Source organism: Curcuma longa, chromosome 21 (assembly GCF_044706935.1).
Source record: "Curcuma longa cultivar G26 ecotype Majalengka, Jawa Barat chromosome 21, ITB_CL_G26_1.1, whole genome shotgun sequence".
NCBI classification, from domain to species: Eukaryota; Viridiplantae; Streptophyta; class Magnoliopsida; order Zingiberales; family Zingiberaceae; genus Curcuma; species Curcuma longa.
The window spans coordinates 9920746-9934626 of NC_133881.1; the positions used below are offsets into that span (position 1 = coordinate 9920746).

The window sequence follows — 13881 nt, forward strand, 5'->3', positions numbered from 1 at the left end:
AAGGATCCCAAAAGGCACATTCCTAAGGGGTAGCAGGTAAATAGACATGATGAATGTCTAAGTCTTAAGTACTCTCTAATGACGATGGGAGATAAAATGAAATCCCTCTCGGCTACTCAGGTGGAATAGGTCAGATCGTCGATCTGAACTAGGTTATTGTACAACTCGGTACACAAACTCATATTAACCGAGCTAGTATAATACACTAATCGCTGAAACCCGTAATACTCTACGACCTCCATAGAAGGTATGCATAAACGTGCGAAAAATGTGCTACATAAATATCTAAAATGCAGGGGTACAAAAGTCAATGATGCAAACCTAATCCTAAGTTCCTCAAAGGGGAACCTGGAGCTGTACTAGAAGTACTAAACGTACCAGCTTAGCGGTCTTCCTCTTAATCCTATTGCATAAATTAAAGCTTAACTAAAGAAAAATTAACTTTAAATTATTTTAGGATTGTTTTGAGGCTTACCTAGGTATTTTGGATGAGAAATAAAGAACGTGACGATCTATAACATTGGCGACAGCGTGGGAAGAGAGATTTTTGAAGTTCGAAGAGGATTTGTGTGGTTTGGGTTGTTTATATAAACATGTTCTGAACGCCTGAATTCTAATCGGGGTGCCCGGATTTTGCACAGTATTATATAGTGGTTCACCCGAGCCACATTGGAGATATCCTCAGTTATGCCCAAGATTTTGATGAGCACTTTTGCCCAAGGAATACGGGAAGGAGACTTTTTTGCTCCTTGTCAAAGAAGCCTCCATGTGACTACGGCAAACTTTTCTTTCGAGCTGAGAAATACATCAATATGGAAGAGACTCATAGACCTCACCAAGAGTTAAGTGGAGCTCGTCCAACTAAGGTTCTCGAGCGCCTTTTGGAACCCCGACCCCTTCTATGGCCCATTCAACCGTGCTACCAACCCTACCTCCTTTTTGCGGATCTAGAGAGAGAGAGAGATGCAAATATGCAAAGAGCATCATCTCTTAAGTAGGCCATTGGGCTTTGAATGAGACCTGATACGGGTGTTTTGTATGGAAATATTTTATTTATATAATTTCCCTTATTTGTTGTCACTTATATCCATCAAAATTAATTATTTATTTATTTACCAAACCCCTATTTATCGCTAAGGTAATATAGAGATATCCGGATCGTCTCTCTTGGACTCAATGATGGAAACTACCCTAGACATTTGGTATGGGGTATTTGTTATTATTTTATTTATTCCTATTTAAAAGTCCATTGTTCACAATTGAATTTATAATTAACAAAAAGAATCCTAAGTATACATCCCTAATCCCACACTTAGCATCAAACATGAATCTCATTCACACAACATACAATAATACACAACCTACACACTAAATTATTATACAACTTGTTACACTTTCAATGGCTCATTTTATTAACATAAGTTTAACATACAACATGAAACACACATCCTACATACAACAACTAAATCACACTAAAATACATACAAATTACAATCCACCATTCTAAGTTTTACATTAAGTTATTCACAAGCATTACATACTACACAACAACAACACACACAAGCATTTTACGAGTTATACAACAAATAATGAACTTCATGCCACAACTAATACAATCTACTTCATTCCAACTAAACAATTTATTCAAATTCAAATTCAATCACAAGAGTTATTGGTTATTTACAAGAACCGAACACATGATTATCATCAACCAATGCATACAAACACCTTGGAATACTTCTCACGGTCAACACAACTCATTTAGGCAAACAACCATGCACAAACAGTTCACTTCCACCAACATGTTTTTGGGAAGGCAACCAAACAAACAAGCGGCTGTTCACCTCCACATAATCAGAATTCACAGGGAAGGCAAACAAATAAACATGGGGGTTTTGATTTGTAAAACAGAACAGGTAATGAACGAATTTCAGCAAACGAAACAGGGATGAATGAGTTTTAGCTAGGGTTAGGGAATTGATTTCCCAATCAACCACAGAATGAAGCCAGCAATCATTGAAGGTGGATCTGTGTCAACGAGGATGGATCTCGCCGCTGCGCTCAAGACAAGACACGAACAGAGAAGGAAAAGTGCCAAGATCGTCAGCCGCTGATCTGCCGTCCTGCTACAACCGCAGACAGGTCAGTAAACCAAGATTGAACCATCCTTAACTTACCCTTTTCCGGTGACGGCGGAGAAACGAAGCAAATCGGAGGCGCTCTGCTACAACCGCAGACAGAGACCAAGGTTTAACCCTGCTACAACCGCAGACAGGCCCGACTGCTTTCGCGCTTCAGTGGATGCGGGTATTGTGGCTATCGCCAGCGATCGCTCGCTGAAACAACCGCTCACAGCGGCGATGCTCGAACGACAGGGACGAGTTCCTATCACCGGAGCGCACCGCTACCGGAAAGAGGAAAAGCGGGGAATGTGGCACTCGTCGACTATCCAAGCTGCCGGCGCCGTTTGGAGCTGATCGGGAAATCGAGGGAAGGGCGGCGGAGCTCAATGATGAAGAGGAGAAGAAATCGCCGATCAGGAGAAATCGCAGCTAAACCCTAGCAATCCAAGCCCCCTTTGCGTGACAGCGAACCCATTCCTTTTTATTTGCGATTTGAACCGGTTTAAGTCCAATGGGATTTGGCTGAATTTGGGTTTTGGGTTGAGTCAGTTGAGTTTGATCTTGATTTCCAGCTCCAATCTGTTCTGATTTGAACCATATGATTGAACCAGGTTAATTTGGTCAACTTTGATTTGGATCGAAACTGGATTTGGCTTATGATTTGGGCTGAATTCAATGGAATCTGATTTTTAATCTGGTTGAGCCAAATTGAATCTGATTTGAATCCAACCGAACCAAGGTCATCTTAATTTCCTACAAAATAAAATACAACCGATTAATCTCCATAATTACCATAAATTAATGAAAAATATAATAACCTCCAAAAATTCATCTACGATAAAGAATTAACCTAAAATACAATTTATAACCTGAAATATAATTAAAATTAGCCCAAAATGATCCCAATTAACCCGGTCAAAATGTTAATTATCAAATCCCCACACTTATTCTTTCACATCTCGTGAAAGTAAATTACTATACATTATTTTCCACCCTGGCAATATCAATCAAATAAGAAAGTTGCAACAAGTTAAATAAGAGAGCCAAATTTTAGAAACCTAAGCAATCCAGAATTTAATTTTCACATGGATCTACAAAATAGCAATTTCAATCCACCCTAAATAAATTTGAGAATGATGACTACAAAGCCTCACGGGATAATAGTGTGGTCGCTCATCCTCATAATCAAGTAAAAAGTGGAGCTCTCTCAAGCTACTCAGGGTTCATGCACTACCATAGGCTTGCTCTTCTTCTAATCTCCACCACTATCATATGCATAAAATTGCAAAATTCATAAAGGTTTATTGCAAAAGAATAAAGAATAAAGAATAATGAATAAGGGGACAAAATAATGTATATAAGGGGAAAGAATGAAGATAATAGATAAAGAATACAAGTGAAAGAAATGGAAAACAATGAATTACTTCATAGATGAGTCAATGGAAATCATGCCTAATATATATTAAACTAAGCTAGTGTGGAGTGAGCTAATAGCAAGGTAACAACTCTTATGATTCTCCTACACTCTAAAACATCTCCAATAACACTTTAGTAGGAAAAAACAGAAATTGTAAAAACTCACTACCAACTATCCCAATGAATATCATCAACTCAAAATTTTATTTTTATTTTTCTCAAAAAGAACTGAACTTTTTTTTCATTTTTTTTGAATCTATTTCTTTTTTTCCTTCTTTTTTTTTACTTTTTTTTCATTTTCATTTTTTTCACTTTTTTTTGAACCTAACTAAAAATGAGCGAAAGAAAGAAAAATAAATAAATAAATAAATGTAAAACAAAAATTAAAAACCTATCTACAACCAAAATGATCATTTGTGAATGGTGAACTTCTAATCATACCTCCACACTTAAACTTTTGTCCGTCCCGGGCAAAACTCTCATCTCAGCATTCAGAGTTCCCAAATCTAAGGAAAGAATAAAAGAGACGATAGGAAAAAGAAATGGCAACAAGAGATGGATTATTCGATAACCTATACTAAGTAGAAAGAATGAATGAATAAAAGAATAAAAGAAGAACCTTCATGAAATTATGCAACCTCATGGTAATGTGGCCTCGACGGAATCAGAGCAAGTTCTAGAGTGGCATTTACCACAAGTGCCACACAACAAAAAAAATCAAGCTCAGTCCTCACTAGGTAAAAATAAGTCATCATTCTCAACTATTTAAGGCAAAATCCATCACTAAGTTGTATCCTCATGCAATCCAAGAACTCTTTCATGTCTATGAACCTCTAAAACTCGACAAACCTAGATAACTAAGTTATCACAATTCCTAAGATGATCAAGTCATGCAAGGGGGAAAATTTATTGTGAAAGAATGATAAATGAATAACTATACATATCCTAAACTAACTAAGCAAGATAATATGTACAAAGAAATAAAACGAACAATAAGGAATATCTATACACATCCTACCAAACAAAAAGGAATAAAATTCTACTATACACATCCTACTAAATAAAAATAAAACTATACACATCCTAATTTAAACAAATAATAAAATTATACACATCCTACTTAATAGAAAATAAAATAAAAGAAATAAAAGCAAGTATATACAAAAACGAATTGAGGTAGATTACTCCCCTTTCACCGGGAAGATGGATTGTTGCTAGAGGAGTCCTTTGATTCCTGATCGCCTTGGGTTCTCAACTCTGCAACTATATCCAGTCAGCATCGATGAAAGTGATCCTAGGGATATTGCTTCCAGTGCAATTTCCTACATTTTCGTGTACCTCTCCAATATAGAAAAGATATAATAAGCATAGTGTCACTGAAAATCAACAACATCCAAGCCATTAGAACAAAAAAGAATTAAATAATTAAGAATTAATAAATGAATGAATAAATAACCAAATAAATAAATAACACCAATCAATGAATTAACAAATGAATGAATAAACAAACAAATGGAATGACTAAACAAATAAGACACCAATATATAGTCTAAAATATACAACAATCAAATGAGTCCCCGACAACGACGCCAAAATTTTGATACGGGTGTTTTGTATGAGAATATTTTATTTATATAATTTCCCTTATTTGTTGTCACTTACACCCATCAAAATTATTTATTTATTTATTTACCAAACCCCTATTTATCGCTAAGGTAATATAGAGAGGTCTAGGTCATCTCTCTTGAACTCAATGATGGAAGCTACCCTAGACATTTGGTATAAGGTATTTGTTATTGTTTTATTCATTCCTATTTACAAGTCCATTTGTTCACAATTGAATTTACAATTAACAAAAGAATCCTAAGCATACATCCCTAATCCCACACATAGCATTAAACATGAATCTCATTCACACAACATACAATAATACACAACCTACACACTAAATTATTATACAACTTGTTATACTTTCAATGGCTCATTTTATTAACATAAGTTTAACATACAACATGAAACACACATCCTACATACAACAACTAAATCACACTAAAATACATACAAATTACAATCAACCATTCTAAGTTTTACATTAAGTTATTCACAAGCATTACATACTACACAACAACAACTCACACAAGCATTTTACGAGTTAAACAACAAATAATGAACATCATGCCACAACTAATACAATCTACTTCATTCCAACTAAACAATTTATTCAAATTCAAATTCAATCACAAGAGTTATTGGTTATTTACAAGAACCGAACACATGATTATCATCAACCAATGCATACAAACACCTTGGAATACCTCTCACGGTCAACACAGCTCATTTAGGCAAACAACCATGCACAAACAGTTCACTTCCACCAACATATTTTTGGGAAGGCAACCAAACAAACAAGTGGCTGTTCACCTCCACATAATTAGAATTCACAGGGAAGGCAAACAAATAAACATGGGGGTTTTGATTTGTAAAACAGAACAGGTAATGAACGAATTTCAGCAAACGAAACAGGGATGAATGAGTTTTAGCTAGGGTTAGGGAATTGATTTTCCAATCAACCACAGAACGAAGCCAGCAATCATTGAAGGTGGATCTGTGTCAACGAGGATGGATCTCACCGCTGCGCTCACGGCGAGACACGAACGGAGAAGGAAAAGTGTCGGGATCGTCAGCCGCTGATCTGCCGTCCTGCTACAACCGCAAACAGGTCAGCAAACCAAGATTGAACCATCCTTAACTTACCCTTTTCCGGTGACGGGGGAGAAACGAAGCAAATCGGAGGCGCTCTACTACAACCGCAGACAGAGACCGAGGTTTAACCCTGCTACAACCGCAGACAGGCCCGGCTGCCTTCGCGCTTCTGTGGATGCGGGTGTTGTGGCTATCGTCGGCGATCGCTCGCTGGAACAACCGCTCACAGCGGTGATGCTCGAACGACAGGGACGAGTTCCTATCACCGGAGCGCACCGCTTGCGGTAAGAGGGAAGGCGGGGGATGTGGCACACGTCGACTATCCAAGCTGTCGGCGCCGTTCGGAGCTGATCGGGAAATCGGGGGAAGGGCGGCGGAGCTCAGTGACGAAGAGGAGAAGAAATCGCTGATCAGGAGAAATCGCAGCTAAACCCTAGCAATCCGAGCCCCCTTTGCGTGACAGCGAACCCATTCCTTTTTATTCGTGATTTGAACCGGTTTAAGTCCAATGGGATTTGGCTGAACTTGGGTTTTGGGTTGAGTCAGTTGAGTTTGATCTTGATTTCCAGCTCCAAGCTGTTCTGATTTGAACCATATGATTGAACCAGGTTAATTTGGTCAGCTTTGATTTGGATCGAAACTGGATTTGGCTTATGATTTGGGCTGAATTCAATTGAATCTGATTTTTAATCTGATTGAGCTAAATTGAATCTGATTTGAGTCCAACTCGAACCAAAATCATCATCTTTATTTCCTACAAAATAAAATACAACCGATTAATCTCCATAATTACCATAAATTAATGAAAAATATAATAAACTCCAAAAATTCATCTATGATAAAGAATTATCCCAAAATACAATTTATAACCTGAAATATAATCAAAATTAGCCCAAAATGATCCCAATTAACCCAGTCAAAATGCTAATTATCAAGACCCTCGATGACCCAGACTGCTACCTATTGTTCCTTCCATAAGGTATATAGGAGCACCACTAATGACTGTCACAACTTGGACAATGAGCTAGAATGAGTCACGAGGTTGGGCAGTGAAAGTCCTAACTGGAGGCTAGGCAACGGAAGTCCTGATCTAGAGGATTAGGAAGAAGACATGGTTTGAAGGATTGGGCAAGGAAGTCCTAGTCAGGAAGACTAGGCAGAAAGTCTTAGCTGATTAAGAGCACCAGATGGAAGTTTAGGCGGGTTTGGAGGACTAGATGTCTAGCGGTGGAAGACCTGAGGAGGATCGAAGCTAAGTAAAAGTCTAACAGGTTTGGAGGACCTGAGTGGCACAAGGTAAATTCTCCCGAGTGGAGTGGGTGAGGACGCGTTCTTGATAAGGAAAACAGTAGACGTCGATCTGACCTAGGATTTCACTAAAAACCTAAAATTAAAATCAAACAATTTGCTAAATAGTTTGCTTTCCTGTTATACTTTGGATTTTGGACTAACTTGTAATGCAGGAAAGGAGAGGCTGAAACTTTGTGTTCAAGGCACCCTTATTTGGATCCAGACGATCAGACATCCAGGCGTCCAGATTTATTCCAGGCGATCGGACGTCAGTAGAATGGGCTAGCAAGGCAGATGAGGTGACAAAATCCTAGTGGTCGTGACACCTCAGCCTCTACGCGTCTGGAAAGGTTCTAGGTGCCCGGATCTAGATAAGGCATTACGGAGTCAAAGTTGATCCGACATGCTCCACATCAGCATCCAGGTGCCCAAAGGGATCCAGGCGCCTAAAAATTATTGAGTTAACGTCGAAAGTGGATCGATGAGATGACGTAGAGGCGCCCGAAAAGACTTCCAAGTGCCTCGATCAGTCCATATAAGCAGCCTTGAGGGGGAACCCTAGAAGCAACTGAATACGACTCAATGATGACCGTTTAAACGAAATTCTTTCATTCGGAATGCTGTCATCATGTCAAGGAGCTGCACCAGATTTTGTAATTCATTACTGCACCAGATTTTGTAATTCATTACTACTCTATCGGTAATTAAGTTTCACTTATTGTACTTTCATTATTATGATGGTATACTTCTACCGATCCTAAATTATTTGTAAAAGCGATAAACTCTCTTTCATAAGAGGGGAGTTATTTAGTGGATTGCCCATCGAAAACGATCACTGATCGTGGGTCTTAGAGTAGCAGCCTGTGGCTGTGAATCAAGTAAAATCAACTGTGTCACTTGTGTTGTTTTCCGCTGCAAGTTCTAATTTATTTTAGTATTATCAACCTGAACCTCAGTACTACCAGTCTGAACATCAATACTACTAGCCAGATCCTGAATATTACCAGTCTGAACCTTAGTACTATCAACTCCAAAAGTAGGATATGTATGATTCACTATCAAATACCTATAATTCAGGTATGGATAGATCATTCACATTTCAAATATGGGAAAACACAATAATAGATTGATCACTCTTATCCAACAAAGCAGAGTCCATATAGATTTCAAGATGACTCGATGCCTACCTGGTCGCAACCATTTCAACAAATTGAGCAAACACCTTAGGGGACATTCCAAGATTTCAGTGAAAAAGTTTCTGTCGGCAGTCAACCAAAATTATCAGTACATGATCTTAAGGAACTTATTCAACAAATAACATTGCAACAACAATAATTCTCATTACAAACACAGCAACAAGTAACTTATATGCTCTAGTCTCAACAACGAGCTACTGAATCAAGTCAGAAATTACTGATGTAATTGGATCAGCTTACAACATCTATCGTCCAGCGACAAACATAATACTCCAGTGAGGAGGTGGATTGTAGAGCTTATGACAATCTTGACACAAATAGTGTTGCTCTACAGGACACCTCTAGTTTTTTATATTGTGATGTTGTAGTTGTGGATGATTTTAATTATGTTGATATTATTGCTGCAGATTCTGATGTAAAATTTTAGTTGATATTGTTGATGTTTTAGGATCTATTTTGTTGATGATGGAAGTGTAGACACTTGTGCAGTGAAGACAATGCCCCAAGAATCATTTCCTTTGGTTGCACAACCACTTGAGCCGGAGCTAGAATCCTTATTGATGAGAAGAAGCTCACATTCATTTGTCTAGAACCTCTAGGTGTCTTTCAATATTGCAAGATTAGTATCTCTTGTGATCTGTTAGAAAATTTCATAGAGGTACATGTAGTTGATTTTATTAGATGTGGCTCATTTTTTGACATATGCTTTGTAAAGACTAATTTTATTTTATCTCTTTCTTACCCCGCATGCATGTGAGAGGTGTTTTCTTTTCCCTTCTATAGGCTCTCAGGGTGGATACTATAATTGAACCACCTTTAATCTCCAGGAAAAACTAGTATAGGGATATTGGTGGAGGGAGCGGTCCTAGCTATAACTTCAATTAATCCACTTTCGGAGTGGCTTCTACATCTGAACTGCTTCCAACCATCTGGAAGACCTTTTATGGAGATAACGATGGAAGGAGCAGTACATCATGGCACTGATCATATGAGTATAACTCTCTCTTCCACTCAGACCATCCCATTGTCGGTGTGACTTTTATTTTTGAATCGCCTACAACCTCTAGGAATAAGGGGAGTTTGTTCTTTCCTTTCATTTTTGCTTCATATTTTTCTTTAACTTTACACTTGTTGCTACTTTACTTTAATTGCATTGCTTTGAATACTTTACTTCTTGCTTTATACTTTGTGTAGTTTTATTTGCAATAACCTAAATTGTTTCTAGTAATACCTTGAGAATCTTAAAAGTTCTTTAATTTTAGCCGTCAAGTTCTAGGTCATAGGACATGATTGGATACTTTACTTGTATATTCTCAGTTAGTGTGGCGATGGATTTTAGCTTGATTAATTAATTTGATAGCTAAATTACTTAGAGAGGACTACTACATGCCTACTCTTTTTAATGTGATATGCACTCATGACAATTGAACTCTAGAACTCGCTTTGTTCTCTTTGAAATTACAATTTGTATGTGTGCATGAATATGATGAAGGATTTTCTTGTCCCACTCTTTGATTTTTTTTTCATTTCAAGCTAAAGTTGAATAATCCACTCAATACTTTTATCTTCCACCATATTTGCTTTGTCATTCTTCCATTGAGAGTTGTGGTGGATTTTCTTGATGAGTTCAATTGTTCGAGACGGACAAAGTTGTAAGTGTGTGGTGTGTTGGGGGGGGGGGGGGGGGGGGGGGGGGGGGGGTGCATGTGTGTGGAGTTCATGAAGATTCCTGAGTATATGTTGATTGGAATTTCTGAAGAAAAAAATAAATTTGTTCTGTGGTGTAAATTTGATTTGTTAAATCCATGAAGACTCCTTAGTTCTTGATGTTATACCCTTGGAGAATTGTTCATTATATAGCAGTGACAATGGTGGCAATGGAAAAGCAGATCATATTGGATTTCTGAATTTTGTTTGGTGTTATGTTGGTAGAAGTGTACCATTTATTGAATTCTCTGTCAGTTTGATCAACATCTGATATATAGAAAATTTGATGAAACTGGGGTGCATATGTTCAGTCAACTAGGAGTTCACTTGATCTTTAATGAGGACTCGATAGATACCTAAGGGAGAGGAAATTGTTCAGAAGGTGTAAGGGTGTAAGTTGATTCCTAATTTTGGTTTACGAATCTGATTTCTGGAACTCAGGAACTGTATTAACAGAGAAGAAAAAAAACTATTTGGTGTCAACCCTTGATGCTGTTTATGACCACCAACAACTTGAATTCGATCTCCTATCAATTAGTGCTAAAAGATACATTTTTCTCAGCTGCACTCTTCCTGACCTGAGATGAACCACCTTGACTTCAGAATTTTGAAACTAAAGCTAGAAAAAAACTACAATTTTGGAATTTTCTTTTGAATTTAGGAATTACAGGGAATAGTTCCATCCTAGGGACTTCCTAGATGACACTAGTAGTACACATAAGTTTTGAATTCCGGGAGAGCACTTTCCATCGACAAAAGACTCAAGATGGAATGTCTATTGAAGCAATTTGTTGCTGAAAAAAGTTCACCATTTCCCAAAGTTGCTGTTGCTGTTAAGGGAAATAGGAATTTGGAAAAAAAATAGAGAGATGCTTAAAGAGGTGATCTGGAGAAGGAAGAGGGAGAAGAAAAACAAGAAGGAGAGAGAAAGTGGATTCAACGTCCAATGTGAAATCCCTTCACGTTGAGTGAAAGAAAACCTCCTTTTCATCCACTTGTGGCCCCCACCATTAAGGCTCTTTAATCCCTATTAAGGTCATAAATTTCCATGAGTTACAACATCTCTTGTAACCTCCCATGAGGTGGCACTTTGATGATGTGGAGGCTTTCCATTGGCCATCACTCATGCCACCTCACCTCAAGGTCAAATGGTCAAGTCAATAATTGACCATGAGGTGGCATGAGTCAAGTTCACATAAATGATGACATGACAAAAAGTCAAGTCAACATTTATGGTGACATGGCACAAAGTCAAGTCAAACTTGACTCCCAAAATTTCTCCTTCTCAAGTCAAGTCAAACTTGACTTCTAATCTCCCAAAGTTGATCAAATCAACTCCACTAGTCTAGTTTGGATTACACCTAACCCAACTTGATTCATCACATGAATCTAATCCTCTTGGTTCATCACATGAACCTAATTTCCACCTAATTGCCCTTTGAGTGTGACCCTATAGGTTCTTGTAACATTGGCAATGCCCTAAACTCATTTAGGTACATAAGTAGTGAGCGGTATCTAGCAACACATCACTACTACCCAAGTTACAAGAATGTTGAGATCCAACATCACCTTGTGACTACTAATTGTGACTCTCACAATATATGACCATGTCCTTCTATCCTTGATATCTAGATTGATTAACCCAAGGCATAGACCGTGTCATCCTCTAATCAATCTATGTCTTGAACACCAAGTAGACTCACTCTAATCAAACGAGCTCAACATCTCATGTTGACTCATTTGGGCATGGCCATGCACTCTAGTGGTCTAACTCTATCAAGAGCTAAGATATCGCTCCCGTCATATAGGAGGGATAGATCCCATCTACATCACTCACATCCCACTACATAATTCGTTATACACCCAGTAATCGCCTTTATAGTCCACCCAGTTACGGGTGACGTTTGACGAAACCAAAGCATATAACTCCTTATGTTGGGAACCATGGTGACTTCAGGTCCAAGGACTAATAGTCATACTAATAGCCACATGAGAAAGTATATGACACTCATATAACGATCCATGATACTTTCTCATGGTGGGTCATTCGATATACATTCTCCAATGCATACCCATGTGTCAACTTGATATCTCATATCCATGACTTGTGAGATCAAGTCATCATGTTGACCTACATGCTAGTCTCTATGCATTAACATTGTCCTTGAATGTTAATACTTGACTAGGAATAGTTTAGTGTAGTGTTCTCTATATCATCTCACTATCGATTCAACCAATCGATTGACATAGATACGAACCTACTACACAAGGACGCTATTATACTTAGTTTATTTGGCACTAATACAAGTAAGTATAATAACCACAAAATAATGCCTTTATAAATAGAAATATGATACAATGAGTCCATACAACAATCATCAAATGATTGGCTCTAGGGCTCTCACTAACACTGTGTACCTGCACACTCAAAAGTAGCATTAGAATATTCCAATATCAGGATAGAATGAAAGAAAGTAATGTAATAGTCATGTCCGAGCTTAGCTACCAGAGCATTCTCGGACTTATCAGGTTCTGAGTCACAAAGACTCCTTGATGATTGAGCTACCAATGCTCACGGTCTCGAGCCGAGCTACCATAGCTCTCCCGGACCATCCCGGCCATTCGCACCAAGCTCCCGGCCTAATCAGGTTTCTGAGCCACTTAGGCTCCCTGAAGTCGAGCTACCAAAGCTCACGGTCCCGAGCCGAGCTACCAAAGCTCTCTCTCGAACCTTCCCGGCCACCAGCACTAAGCTCTCGGCCTAATCAGGTTCTGAGCCACCTAGGCTCCCTGAAGTCGAGCTACCAAAGCTCACGGTCCCGAGCCGAGCTACCAAAGTTCTCTCGAACCTTCCCGGCCATTCGCACCAAGCTCACGGCCTAATCAGGTTCTGAGCCACCTAGGCTCCCTGAGATCGAGCTACCAAAGCTCAAGGTCTCGAGCCGAGCTATCAAAGCTCTCCCGGACCTGTCCCGACCATTAGCACCAAGCTCCCAGTCAATTCGGTCTTAAGCCACCAAGGCTCATCCTGGACCATCTCGGCCATCACCAAGCTCCTGGCCAATCCGGTCCTGAGCCACCAAGGCTCCTCCTGGACCATCCCGGAGACAAGCCACAAAGGCTTCCTCATTCTCTCACGAGCACCAAGCTCCCCGGTCCTGAGTCACCGAGACTCCGAAGACGAGCTACCAAAGCTCTCTCATCCGCCTACGAACACCAAGTTTTCTGCTATCTCGGTCCTAAGCCACCAAGACTTTTTCTGGACCAAATCAGGGCGTAAGCTTCTCAAGCTCCCTCTGATCTTTCATAAAGACTAAATTCCCGATCAAAACGGACTTCCAGAACTTCGGAATCCATTCAGAAGTCAACTCAGAAGGAACCCAACGTGAACCAAGAAGACAAAGACTTGGTGATCGACCAGCTGGTCGATCACCTATGGCTGATCG

The 13881-nt window shown here is 39.0% G+C and overlaps 1 pseudogene; it reads right to left on the bottom strand.

Annotated features, from left to right (window-relative positions):
- Nucleotides 1-1969: 1969 nt before the first annotated feature.
- Nucleotides 1970-13881, bottom strand: part of LOC141815159 (beta-eudesmol synthase-like) — a 14625-nt pseudogene continuing 2713 nt past the window's right edge.